This window comes from Calypte anna, chromosome 2 (genome assembly GCF_003957555.1).
Source record: "Calypte anna isolate BGI_N300 chromosome 2, bCalAnn1_v1.p, whole genome shotgun sequence".
Lineage (NCBI taxonomy): Eukaryota > Metazoa > Chordata > Aves > Apodiformes > Trochilidae > Calypte > Calypte anna.
The window spans coordinates 147420234-147433355 of record NC_044245.1 but is presented as its reverse complement, the minus strand read 5'-3'; the positions used below and the strand labels follow the sequence as shown (position 1 = coordinate 147433355).

The 13122-nt window shown below is 44.6% G+C and overlaps 1 protein-coding gene across 2 annotated transcripts in view; it reads left to right on the top strand.

Moving 5' to 3' along the window:
• Positions 1-518: 518 nt before the first annotated feature.
• Positions 519-13122, top strand: part of SLC45A4 (solute carrier family 45 member 4) — a 68600-nt gene continuing 55996 nt past the window's right edge. Inside the window, exons 1-2 of one of the 2 annotated variants that reach the window (XM_030444436.1) lie at positions 519-789; positions 10533-10591. The gene's annotated coding sequence lies outside the window, so the exon portion shown is untranslated. The remainder of the gene's footprint in view (positions 790-10532; positions 10592-13122) is intronic. The other variant, XM_030444435.1, reaches the window with a different exon arrangement.

Below are 13122 nucleotides of genomic sequence, written 5' to 3'. Positions count from 1 at the left end.
TTTCTTCCCCCTCAAGACGAAGGAATATTCCAACGATTCGGGGCCAAGCAAGGGCTTGGCCAGCGTCAGGTGGGGAAGGGCGCCCGCTCCCAGCGCTTTCCCAAGCGGTTCCTTTCAGAGCCGCGCCACGGAATTTCTGAAGGAAAAAGCGCTCCGTTTCCTTCGGGGCAGATCAGGTGACAAATTCCAACCGCACTCTTCGCCTCAGCGGGGCTCCTTTCCCCCTAGCAAGCTCCCTGGACACCCATAACCTCGCCACAACACCGCTCACCCCTCCAGCCTCCCCACTCCCCTCAGAGCTTCCCCTGAGGGGATGCGCGGGCACCCCCGTAGCCCGCCAACAACCCCCCCTGCCCCTTGAGGGGATGCTCGGGCACCCCCGTAGCCCCCCTCCCGTCACCTTAGCAACGCCCCCTCCCCTCAACCTTCCCCTCCCGGGACACGCCCCCCTCATTGCATATTCATGAGCTCCCCCGGCGCGGGGAGGGGGCGGGGAGGGGGCGGAAGCGGAAGCGCGAGAGGGTTTCCGAGGATCCCGGTATAAAGCGCCCGTTGGTGCCCCCGTCTCGCCCGCCGCGCTCGTCCCGCCGTGAGTGACCTCGCCCTTCCCTCCTCTCCTTTTTTTTTTCCCCCCCTTCCCTCCCCTTTCCCCCTCCCTCCCAACCCTCCCCGCCGCGGCCGTTGCCTTCCTCCTGCTCCTCCACATCATCATCTTCATCATCATCCTCCTCTTCCTCCCCCCTCGCCGCACGGAGCAGGTCCCGGGTGTAGGGGGAGACCCGGGGGCAGGTAAGGATGGGGGTGGGTGGGAGAGGGGGTGCGGGGGTTTTGGGGTCTGGGGGAGCGGGTGTGAGGGGTGTCCGGAGTGAGGGGGGGAGTGAGGGGAAGGAGCGGGTGAGGAAGGGTTTGGGGTGAGGGAGAGGGAATGGGTGGTGAAGGTGAGGAAGACGAGAGGGGATGGGGGGGAAGGTGAGGAAGGGCTTGGGGTGGGGGAGAGGAGGAGGTGAGGAAGGGCTTGGGGTGAGGGAGAGAAGGAGGTGAGGAAGGGTTTGGGATGAAGGAGAGGGGTGAGGAAGGGTTTGGGATGAAGGAGAGGGGTGAGGGAGAAGAGAGAGGATGGGTGGTGAGGGTGAGGAAGGATTTGGGATGAAGGAGAGGAGGTGAGGAAGGGCTTGAGGTGAAGGAGAGGGGTGAGGAAGGGTTTGGGGTGAAGGAGAGGAGGTGAAGAAGGGCTTGAGGTGAAGGAGAGGAGGTGAAGAAGGGCTTGGGGTGAAGGAGAGGGGTGAGGAAGGTCTTGGGGTGAGGGAGAGGGGTGAGGAAGGTCTTGGGGCGAGGGAGAGGAGAGGGTATGGGTGGGGAAGGTGAGGAAAGGTTTGGGGTGAGGGAGAGGAGGTGAGGAAGGTCTTGGGGTGAGGGAGAGGAGAGGGTTGGTGGTGGTGAAGGGAGGGTTTGGGGTAAGGGAGAAGAGGTGAAGGGTTTGGGGTGAAGGAGAGGAGGAGGTGGTGATGGTGAGGAAGGGCTTGGAATGAGGGAGAGCAGAGGGGATGGGTGGTGAAGGTGAAAGGAAGGTTTGGGGTGAGGGAGAGGAGGAGGAGAGGAAGGACTTGGGGTGGGGCAGGGGTGGTGAAGGTGAGAAAGGGTTTGGGGTAATGGGGGGGAGGGAAAGGTTGGTGAAGGTGAGAGAGGAGGTGTTGAAGGTGAGGAAGGACTTGGGGTGAAGGAGAGGAGAAGGGGTGGTTGGTGAAGGTGAGGGGAAGGGCTTGGGGTGAGGGAGAGGAGCAGGTGAAGAAGGGTTTGAGGTGAGGGAGAGGAAGGGGTGGTGATGATGAAGATTGGCTCAGTGTGAGGGATTGGAAGGGGAGGTGAAGGTGAGGAAGGGTTTGGGGTGGTGATGGCAAGGGTTGGGCTGAGGGGCTTTGGATGGTAAGGAATGTTTGAAGAGGTGTGGGTGGGACTGAAGCCAGGGAAGGGCTGAGAAGCTTTTGGATGGAGTAGTTACGGGTCTGGAGAGAAGTGAGGAAGGAATTGAGGGGCTTTGGTGTGAGGGATGTGTGGGGCTGTAAAGATGGGAAGGGGATGAGGAGCTTTAGGATGTGGTAGATGTGAGAGAGAGGCAGGAAAGGGATGAGGGGAGAGAGACATGGGGCTACAGGGGTGGAATTTGGAAAGGACTGGACTCTGGTGAAGGATTGGGCTAAGGGAGGTGTGGGGCTGTAGAAATGAGGGTGGAATGAGGACTGAATGGTAGGATGAGTAAGGTGGGGTTGGAGAGGCTTGACTGGGATGTCTGGGATAGTGAATCCTAATGAGGTGAAGATGGGCTGAGAAAGAGTTGGCCAAGTGCCCCTTTGAGTATGATGGAAGAGGACTTGACAAAGGGACCACAGATGGAAATTAGTGTAGCTTTTCAGACTATTAAACTTCACTGCTCTGCCATCTAAATAATTCCACACTTAATCTGTAACCCAATCTCAATGCTTTGCCATAAAACAGTTAAGTCTCACCACACCTACTCTGATATGGTGGTGGTGGAGTACTGGGGGAAGAAATTACTTTGCACTTAACTCTTAAGGAAAACTGTAGCTTTGATAGATTGAAGATCATGTTAGCAGTGATTGCAACTCCAGCCCTAATTTAGCACCTTTAGCAGGTGTGGAAGCTGTGTTTGACCTTAGAAAATGTTCTCTGTGTGGAGAAGTTTTCTTCTGTAGTGGCTGGCCTGCTGTATTCCCTATGTATAGTGGGGAAAAAAGGGAAGGGAGGAAAAGCTCCAGCCAAGGCTCTGACTCTGCACTGGGTGCAGTGAGTGACTCAATGTTGCTAGAGCTTGGCTAATGCAACAAATTACAAATAGGAGAGGGTAGGAATGATATTGCAGAATTTTGAACAGAGGAGGCAATTCCTTCTTCAGGAAAGGAGAGGTGTTACAAGAAGTGGATCTACAGGGATAGGTAACTCCAGCATTGAAAGGATTCATGAGAAGAAACTGCAATGTTACAGCACAGATCCTTACTGCTCTGTAAGAACTGATCCAGTATGCTCTGTGTTCATGTTCCACTGCTTTGATCAGGCAGTGCTACTAAAATATTTAATGAAATATGGCTTGAGCAGGTGCCTGAGCTCAAAGAAAGAAAGAGCTGCTGGTGAATACTTTCTGTTGCCCTGCAGAAGTCAGGGTTTTGTGGTTTTTTTTAAAAATACCTGGCAGAAGTGGTTGCTGATGTGATTGCACTGACACAGCTTGTGTATGCCTCCATCCCCCACACTAGTATTGCAAAAGATAAGGTCTTGCACACCTTGCTTGGTGTGTTTAATGATTATACTGGACTGACGAAATATTCAGCAGGCCTAATTTTTCCCTTCCTAAATAAGGAAGGGAAAGATGAGAGATTAAGGGAACTCTGGCTAAAGAAGTAGTACTTTTTTTTTTTTTTAAGTTTGAAAAGCTGACACTTATTGTAAGCTCCTAAAGTTGTATCTAGTGGTCTCTGAGGCATCTAAAAAACATCTGTGAGTTCCCATGTCTATCAAAGATAGTGGCAGCTGCTGTCTTGGAACTGAGAGCTTCATTCCTATATTAATGAGTTTAAATTGGGTATTTAAGGGAGTTTTCATGACAAAATAACAATTTCCATGATCTAATGGATGGGATCAGTGGAACAACTTCTATTTCAGTTAGCTGTTTGTAATATCAGAGGCCAATTTACATGGGGTTGGCTCATGCCTCTCTGAGCCAGTAAATGATAGCAGTTCTTACACTCAATTATGTATGACTGAGGCATCTTCAGTAAAACTGAAAACGTATGGTTCCATAGATAACCCTCTTGCATAAAGTGTGTGGACTTCTGCAGGAACCTGCTGCTCCCTGGGAGTTTGTCACTGGGAGAGGAATGAGCAGGATCTGCTGATGGGATTTTGTTTGGATGCTGTGGGGACTCCTTGCAATCAGAAGCAGTCCTGTCCCTCAAAGCAGAAAATCTGATTTAAATACCCCTTTACTGTCCTGCCTTCAGCTGACAAAGGAGAACGACTTCTGCTGGAGGTGTCCTTCATTTGTGGTGAGAAGATAGTTGGAAGGATGACTTAGCTGGTACACTGGCTGCTCCCTCTGTCATATTACAACAAAATTCACAAAGTGGCCACTTGTTCCTGTGCCTTTTCAGTGGGGCAGCACAAATGGAATATTTACATGGCTTCCAATGAAGCCTGGTGTTACTCTGACACAATACACAGGATTGTTTGTTGTAAGTACCTGTTACCCAAAGTTTTCACACTGAAGAGAATATTGTAGCCCATCTGAGGAGCTTTCTGAAGCCACTCCATTCTGCTGTGTGGAAACACAGGCTCTGAGGAGCTTAGAGAAAGCAGGCTGAATTTGGAACCATCTCACAAGGCTGTGACCTCAGAGGTTAATTACCTTTAAACTCGCTCCAGTCCTGGATTCACTGACAGCCAGGAAGTTAGGTCTTGGTAATTTAATATTGCTCTGCTTGTGTGCTAGGGCTGGAATTTGTGGACTCCACATTTATCTCTGGGTAAACTCTGTTTAAATGGGTCATTTCTAAAAGCCATGGGAACGCTAACTTTGGATGGTACCAGCAGAGCATTTCACCAGTGAAACTTCATCTAATGCTTTTTTAAAAACCCTTGAAGTCAAAATGAGTAGCTTAGAAAAGATGCTTAAAGCTTTGAGAGACATCTTATGCCCAGGTGGAAGCTGATGGCTAAAATGATGGCTAGATAATCCCTTCAGCTCTCAGTATGGTTACAGGTAACACTTCTGTACTTCCAACAGGCAGTGTTTTAAGTAACAAAGGATTCCTTTACACAGTAACACTTGATCTTGCCTAGCTTAATCTGTAAACTCTGCCTGTTATGTGCTGCTGTCATTCTTTGTTGAACACCTCATGTTCTCAGGCTTCAATTCCTACAGCTTGTAGCCAGTTTTACCCACAGCTTGTAGGCACTTCCACTCTCATGTTATGCAAAAAAAAGTGAAATCCATTCACATCACCCATCACAGGAGCTGCAGCTGGCAGCCTTTACCTCTGCTGCCACCCTAAAATATTTGCATCAAATGCCTCAGCAGTGTGTGTGGAGCAACTCCTGCATTTGTGTCATGCTTGATAAAAACAAGCTTCACTTGCACTTCAAACTGACTTTATTGTGATGGTTAATATAGAAACATGCTGAAGAGAGGCAAAGCTACTTGGGTTGAAATGGAGCTTCCTATTTGGTCTGCCAGGAGAGCTGCTGTGGAAGTGATGAAGCTGTCATGTGGTGGACAGGGAAGCTTTGGCAGCTTGCAGAGTAAGTGGTAACATGAACTGTTTGTGCTGCATTTTACTTCTGCAAGGGTCACTCCCACAACCTGTAATACTTGTGAGTTCCCTGCCTGTGACCTGTTCCAGCTACAGGCATAAGATTCATCAAAAATCTGACTGTGGCATAGCCATGTGTGCTGGTTCTGCCACTGGAGAAAACCTAACTGATTTGGTAACTATTCTGTCAGAGCTTCCAGCCCTTCAACTCACAGCTCCTTGCCAGCCTCACAAAACACTCAATGTGTTCTGAACTTAAAGAATAAAGTGCAGTGACTGTCACCTGGCTTAATATACCAGCACTAAACTACTTGAAACAGTTTTTGCAGTGGTGTTTGGAACAATACTTTTCCTAAGCAGAGCATTACTCCTGCTTTAATGAGTCCAATAAACTTTATAGCAGAGCTGTGTATTTCACCACAGAGAAGCAGAAAATACAAATGATTCTGTCAAATCCAGTTCCCAGACAGTTGAGGCAGAATGCCTGCTGCCAGGATGAGTGACACCAGGTCTGGAGCTTGACAGACAGCTGATGCTTCAATTTGAGAGTGAGCTTCCAGACAGGAGACCCTTGGACATCCCAGAAACCAAGCCTGGACACAGACACTGTTAAACTACAGAGCTCTGTGCTGTGAACTAAAGATTTTATATGCCTTTGGTAAGCTGCTGCTGGTCAGGTGACTGTTTTACAGTCAGCAGCTTATCAGTTACCCACACATCTTGCATTTGGGTCCCAGCCCTTCTTGGAGTAACCACCCAAAACTTCCATGGGTAAAGCATATTGTGACTTCCAGCTGGCACTGTGAGAGCCTCTTGAATCCAGCCACTTAGTTATTGCTATCCTGAATAAACTAGTTATTCTGTTATGCTTCTGTATCTCTGGTCACTCTTCCAAGTGGAACAAGATACTCTGCATGAAAATGAGCTGAGTTCATGCTATTAAATCTAGACCTGGTAGAGTTGCAGGGGACTGGATTTGCCTCCAGTTAAAAGCTGAACTTTAGACATCTCAGCAATGGATTCAGAGCACTGCAGTGCCTGAAGCTGCTGAGTGGTTTGTGTGCTGTTGAACTGCCATCTTAGGGAAAGAGGCATGCAGTAGCTTTAACTAAAACCCCTTAGTGCTGGTATTTCTAACAAGTACTGCAAAGTCATTAAGCTAGCAGCTGGCATAGTGCATTAAAACAACTTTGGAGAAGCAGCCACGTTTTCTCATCAAACTTGGCTCTTGGCAAGTGACTCTGGCAAGCATCAGGACACAAAGCTTTTGTTGGGCAATGATTTGGTTTGTTTTAGGAGCTGCTTCTGACCTTGGCTTGGCATTTGCTGGCACTTAGTCTGCTTGGACATGAATCTCATTACATAGGTGATGGGAAGTTGGTGTCTGCAATATGGAGAACTAATAAAACTCTTAACCCAGTTAAAGCTGGGGAAGGCTTGCTTCCCAGGACTCCCTTTCATGAAGGATATAGGCTATTAAACTTGTTTCTCAAGCTTTAGGACACCTGGCTGGCTTGATACTTAAGGTTTGACCAGCAGTTTATTTTTTGCAGTGTTATATGAAGACTGATTAATCTGAGGTGCTCTGGGAGTGGACTGAGACTTCTTCCCTTGCAGGACTGAAATTGTCAGTCAGTACTTGCTGGTTGTGTTGCAAAGGAATAAAAGCATAGGAGCTAGACAAAACTTAGCATTAAAGAACAGTTTGAAGATGCTTTTAAATGTCTTAGCACTCTGTAGCATTAGGAAAACATTGCCCCTGAGTTGTTTTGCTAAACTACATCTGAAGTGGGTTTGATCAGTGTTCTGAGGAGGGCAACACTGGCACTTTTAGCAGAGCAGGGAGAAAACCTCATTTCCTCATCTTGTGTTAAATGAGAGCACTAATGTTTTTGTAACTGAAATTGAAACCAGTGTTATGCTGACCCTGCATATTTTCTATCCTGCTGGCTGGCCTGGACTACTTCTGCATGCAGTATAGTCCATTTATTTTGGAGACTTGAAAACAAGCCATTATCACCCTTTGGTGCCAGATAAATAAATGATCTAACTGGGGGCTGTACCCAAAGTGCTCTTTTATAAAAGCCCAACTGCATGTCACACTTATCTTTGTCATTCTGTCCTTGAATATATGATCAGTCTTCCTGGACCACATCCAGAAACCAGTGGCTTAACCCAACAAGCAATGACTACAGAACAGTCAGATTTCTTGCCACTTATTTTCCTACCATCATTTATATGCAGCAAACAGTCTTCCAGAATACACTTAATCTGAGTGCTGTTAAATTTACAACTTGATTATCAATCATATGGGAGTACAAATAGAGAAACAGGGATGAACTGTTAAAATAGTGTTGATGCTGGAACTTTATTCCCAGGTACTGAAAACTTCAGTTTTGGTTTTTTTGTGGTTTGGTGTTTTTGTTTGCGTGGGTTTTGGTTGGTTGGTTGGTTTGGGGGTTTTTCGGGGGTTTTTTTGTTTGTTTATTTTTTGTGGGGAGGGAGAAGGCATGCAAGCGGGGTAAAAACTCCTCCCATTTTATAAAGAGAATATCTGAACAAATACACTGAGCTGTGCAGTCTGGCCCTGGCTACTCCCAGAGGAGAGATTTGACAGTCTGAACCATTGCTCCTTAGAGTGGTGTGGCTGGCCAGCTAACTCCCAAGAGTTCAAAACATAACCCAAAACAAATGCACAGCTTGCTTTAACACATTGAGTGTACATATCCTGTTTGCTGTCTGAAATGTATCTGGGGGAATCAGCTTGTGATGTAGGTTTGTTCTTGTTCTGCTCTTAACTTCTATTTAGAAAGGGAAAAGGCTTACACCCCTCAGTTCAGGAGTTATCCTGATTATTTCCAAAAACATTGGTGGGGCTCTGGCTGCCATTTGTGATGGTAGCCACAGCTTAAAAATCAAAACATTTAATTCCTTCAAGAGACTGGAAGGGGTGGTGGTGGCTTTACAGTTATGTGACATGATCCTACAGTTTTGCTGGCCTTACACTTGGGGCTTTTCCTGCTGCTTTGCTTTCAAATCATCTTTCCAATTCTGCCATTTATTCAAAGCTCTCAATGTGCAGCTGCACAGCAGTAGAACTTCGTCAACTGGAAGAACAGCATCGAACCAGATGTGTCCTCTTCCAGATGGTCACTCTGGGATAGTTTGCATGACAATTCAGGATGCCATTTGAAAATAAGCCTTTTGACCCTAGAGTGCTAGTGGGATCTCTAATCTTCTTTGTATGCATATGAGCTGGACTGGGGTGCTAGATAAAAGTATATCTACTTTAAAAGTATATCTACAGCCTTTCAACTGTGTAGCAGTCCTCAGTAAAGCTGTATATAAAAGGATTTAGGTTCCCATCCATTGAATCTTGTGTGAGCACCTTCTATAGATGCCTGTTCATTTAGTGGTGGTGTTATTAAATTGTCAGTAATTCTTTTAATTAGTGAGGAACAGTAGGATCTACTTGTGGGCAAGTAATCATCTTTGGTGTGATGACTTAAGATAGAACTTTAATACCCTGTCTCTAGATATTCTTAGCCTGTTCTTGGCTAGAACTAATTAATATCACTTTGCCTATGTAAAACCTAATGTGTCTCAGGGATCTTCAGTGACTTCATGCTCCTTGAAGAGATTTCTTTGCATCTTCCTACCTCTGCCTATGTCACTTCATGGAAAGTGACACTTAAAAACCAGTATTCAGTAACTGCAAACTACTAAACATTTATGTTCATGACACTATGAACTTCCAGCTCATTCCAGCAGCCCAATGCTGCACAGGATTTCCCCGAGCTGCATTTAGCAGCATTCTCTTCCTTATTAACTGTGCTCCTAAATTAACACTGTTTCCAAGAGATCAGTTCCAGTTTTGTGTTAAGGCTGGTTACTGAATAACTGGTTGTAATGAATGCCTAAATTTATTACTGGTTCAATAATAGCTGCACTGTTCTCTTAACTTGAGACTCTTTCAGAAGCTTTTGGTCAACAGGCTCACTGTCCGGGTGGCTCTGCAAGGAGGCTCTGTAGGTATTTCCAAATCTTTCACTTGCAGGATCCTTCAATGAACTTGTCAAGTTGACTTAATTGTGGTTCATAACCTCATCCTGCCTACTGGGGATTTAGTGATTGATGCGTCCTTGATGGCATTCACCAATCTTTCAAGTTTTTAGGGGATTTCCCACTGACAAAGCCACAGGCTGTTAAGTGGCCCATGGTCAAACATTCCTACTAGACAAAACCTTTAAGTCCCTACATAGCAATTACTGTTGTAAAATGGAATACACACCACAGCTTACAAAAGACAAATTCTTTAAGTGTGGTGTGCAGAAATAGCTGCAGCCCAAACCATTTGGAGATTTTGCCTCTAAGGAAATGGGGTAAGGAAGCTGCTGCAGTCCTGTGTTTCAGGCATTCTCAGTAAAATTGCTTTGTGGTAGGAAAAAAAAAAAGTCTGACCTAGAGAGGTGTTTGAGGAGAGGTGTTGCTAATAGTTCCCCAAGGTTTAATACAAAGAGTGTATTGTCTGTTAAGGACAGAGTCTCATATTAATGTGTTTTAGTATTCTGTGTTTACAACATCTCCATTCTGCCATATACTGCCCATCTTGCATTTAAATTAGCATGGTCAGGGTAGAAGTTCTGTGCAGATGAAAACAACACTATGTTTATCTCTAGTAGCAGCATTCAGTTCATTAATATTGCATCTACCTGAAACTTGGAAAATGAATGGAAGCCTGCCAATGACAAATATTTAATAAAAATGGGTCCCTTATTTTTACTTTAATGACTGTTAAGCATACTTTTTAATTCTTACCTGGTGTGGTTCTGCTAGTGCTGTTACAATGCTTCATTTTCTTGCCACTGTTGATGTAGGGATTCAATAATGTTCTTTAGAAGTGTCTGGGTAATAGTGATATCTTTTTCAAATAATAATACTGCTCCATTGTTAGCTTTCACAGAAGAGATTTTTAAAATACTGGATTAAACTGAGAGCAAACCAAGAAGCCAAGGTTGGAAATGTCTCAGCTCCATTGTATCTGCTAAAGCAAGCAAGAGCCCAGAACTTTCCTTCCTTAGTTTGGTAGCCTATGAGGAGAAACTGCAGCTCTAGAAATTGGTTGATGTGAGCTGCTAAGACTAAAGCTACCTAAATCTGTCTTTTTGCATCTGTAATTGTAGTAATGCTGTCACCCTTCCAACCTTGCAGGAAAAAGAATGAAAATGTGGCAGAGTTACAGGACCAATGGATACATCTCAGATTGTTAGGTTAGTCTTGGACTCGATGATCTTAAATCACAATTCTGTGAATCTGTTTCTGTCTGGGCTTATAGTTTGGTGTTAGATGTGCATTCCCCAGACCTCCAAGTAGGTTAGGCACAGACTTAAACTCCAGATGGTGCAGAGAAAGCCTGGGTAACTTCTCATCAGTTAGGTTTCACTCTTGGCATGTGTGAAGGACGTATCCAGAGTGATGGACGAGTGTCACTGGGATTTGGAGTATGGATTTAGTGTATAACTACCAGTTCTTCTGACATCAATTTACCTGCAGCAAATGGTAGTCCCACCTCCTCCACACAGTAGGAAATGTTTTGTAGAAAGCATGTAAGGAGGAGGCACATATGTGTGTTCAGTTTATTTTCTGTCCAGCCAAGAAATGTAGGATCAGGCCACTCGAGATCCTGCCCATGTAGCTGAGGATGTTACCTGATGCCTGTCTGAAAGTAAACTGGAGTCCATTTTAATTACAGTATTTTCTTCAGTAGGAATCTGTGTTTCATACCACACCTGGGAAAAACTTGTAGCTATGTTAAATTGAGCTCCATGTTTTGAAGGCTTTTAACAGCTTATTTGCAGAGTTTTGTGCTCCATGTCAGTGAAGGCTTAAGCCTGGCTGAAGCTTTTTGTTAGACAAATATTCTTTCATGGGGGAAAATATAGGCTATAGTTGCACATTTTGTATTCATCCTGTTTCTCCTGACTTCATGTATGATGAGTAGTGAGGCAAGGACATGTTAAGTTCTTGAAGGAAAGTGAACTGAGAAAGCTTTCCCAGCTGAAACTCTTGGGTTATCTGCAGTCAATGCAAAGTGCAGTTTGTACAAGTAGGAAGAACTTTACAGGCACTACATGACTTCTTTTCCTGCATAATTTGCTTTTTTTCCTAGTAAATCAATAAATTTTTATCCCCTAACTCCCTAAGCCAATTAAGTTATCTTAAACTCATTGCCAGTTGCTTGAAAGCAAGTTCACAGGCTAAGAGTAGTGATCTTGTCTCATCATGGCTGTTATGGAATTGCAACTTAGAAATGTAATTATCTTTTGGCTTAAAAATAAAGGTATAAACCAAAATGGAAGTGACCTTTTGGACAAGGTCTCTTGTACTATATGGTGATCTGTACTTCACCAGAGAAGTTCGTGGGTCAAAAACGTGACCATTTATTTTGCAGAAATGTTTTTATAGATGAAAAATATTGAACTTAAATTTTGCTACTGGAAGAGCAAAAATGTAAAGCTCTGATGGAATAGTAAACACATTTCACTTAAATGAGATTAACAAGAATGTGGTGCCCCTGTTTTGTCCATTAAATCCTGACTGCTACACAAAGCTACATTAAGATCTTTCAGGTCTATCTGGGCTCTTAAAACCTAAAACGTTTAAGTAGGTTATGCTTAACTGCTCATTGCTTTAATCAAATCTTATTCCTCCCAAAAATCTGGCAGGTGATTGTTCAAACAGTAAACACATTACTTTATTGCATAAGCTCGTGCTGTAATTGGAAAAGTGAAATGACTAAGCACAACATTCTTCATAAAGCTGCCAAAATAAAATGCAGCCTAGAAGGGCAAGCTACACTTTTCATTAAGTGATGACATTTTTTACCTTCAGGGCTTCCTTGCTCTGACAAGTGAGTAAAACATCAAATATCTCCATGCATTGACCAGCAACTTGCATCAACTTTAAGATCTTCTAGTCAAATATTAAATGTAGTTTCTTGTTCACAGGCTGCAAGAACCAAGTAGTTTTCTTCCTCAGCTCCCTGTGTTACTGCTGAAGATGCAAAACTCTGCATGGAGGACATGTAAAATGTCTGTATTTGTGCAACTGGACAGCGAGGGAGGGGGCTGTGTGTGTGCAAATGGGGAGATGCAAGAGCTGCAAGGAGCATCCTCATCTTGGAGAGCCATTAGGAAGTTGTTAATGAGTGTGGCAAGGAAGGAGTGAGTTTGCTTTTTCTCCTTTTCATGATGGATAGCACTCAGGTTATGTTACTGATAGGCTGAAGAGAATATGCTATAATCCTGGTTTCAGCTTGGTTTCAATCATTACTATTCTGATGGAGAGATGACTTCATGTTGTCTTTTCAACAACTTTTACATTTGAAACCTACTGTCAAGCCTTTGTTTAAATAAGCAGAATAATCTCCTGCCCTTCAGACGTGCAGTCACGTCTTCTGGCTCTTATCCTTTCCATTATTTCCTCCTCCAGCTTTTTCTGGTTGGCCCAGTCTGTTTACATGCAGCATGCTTTGCTCACTGAAGTGTTAGAGCTGAATGTTGTTTTTCCTGATGGGGAGTCATTGGTCATGTCAGGTGATCCTCACCTCTCCTGTAATACTAGCACAAAAGAATCTCTCTTTTTCCACAGGCTACTGACTTGGTCTCCCTGAGAAACATACAATCCCTTCTCTGGTTAAGCTGCTAGCAGGAGCAGTGTTCAACTAAGCATTTGCTGCTTTTTGGTTTTTTTTTCTTTTTATTTCAGTGTCTTTTGCAGTTCTTACAGATCTCTGTTCAAT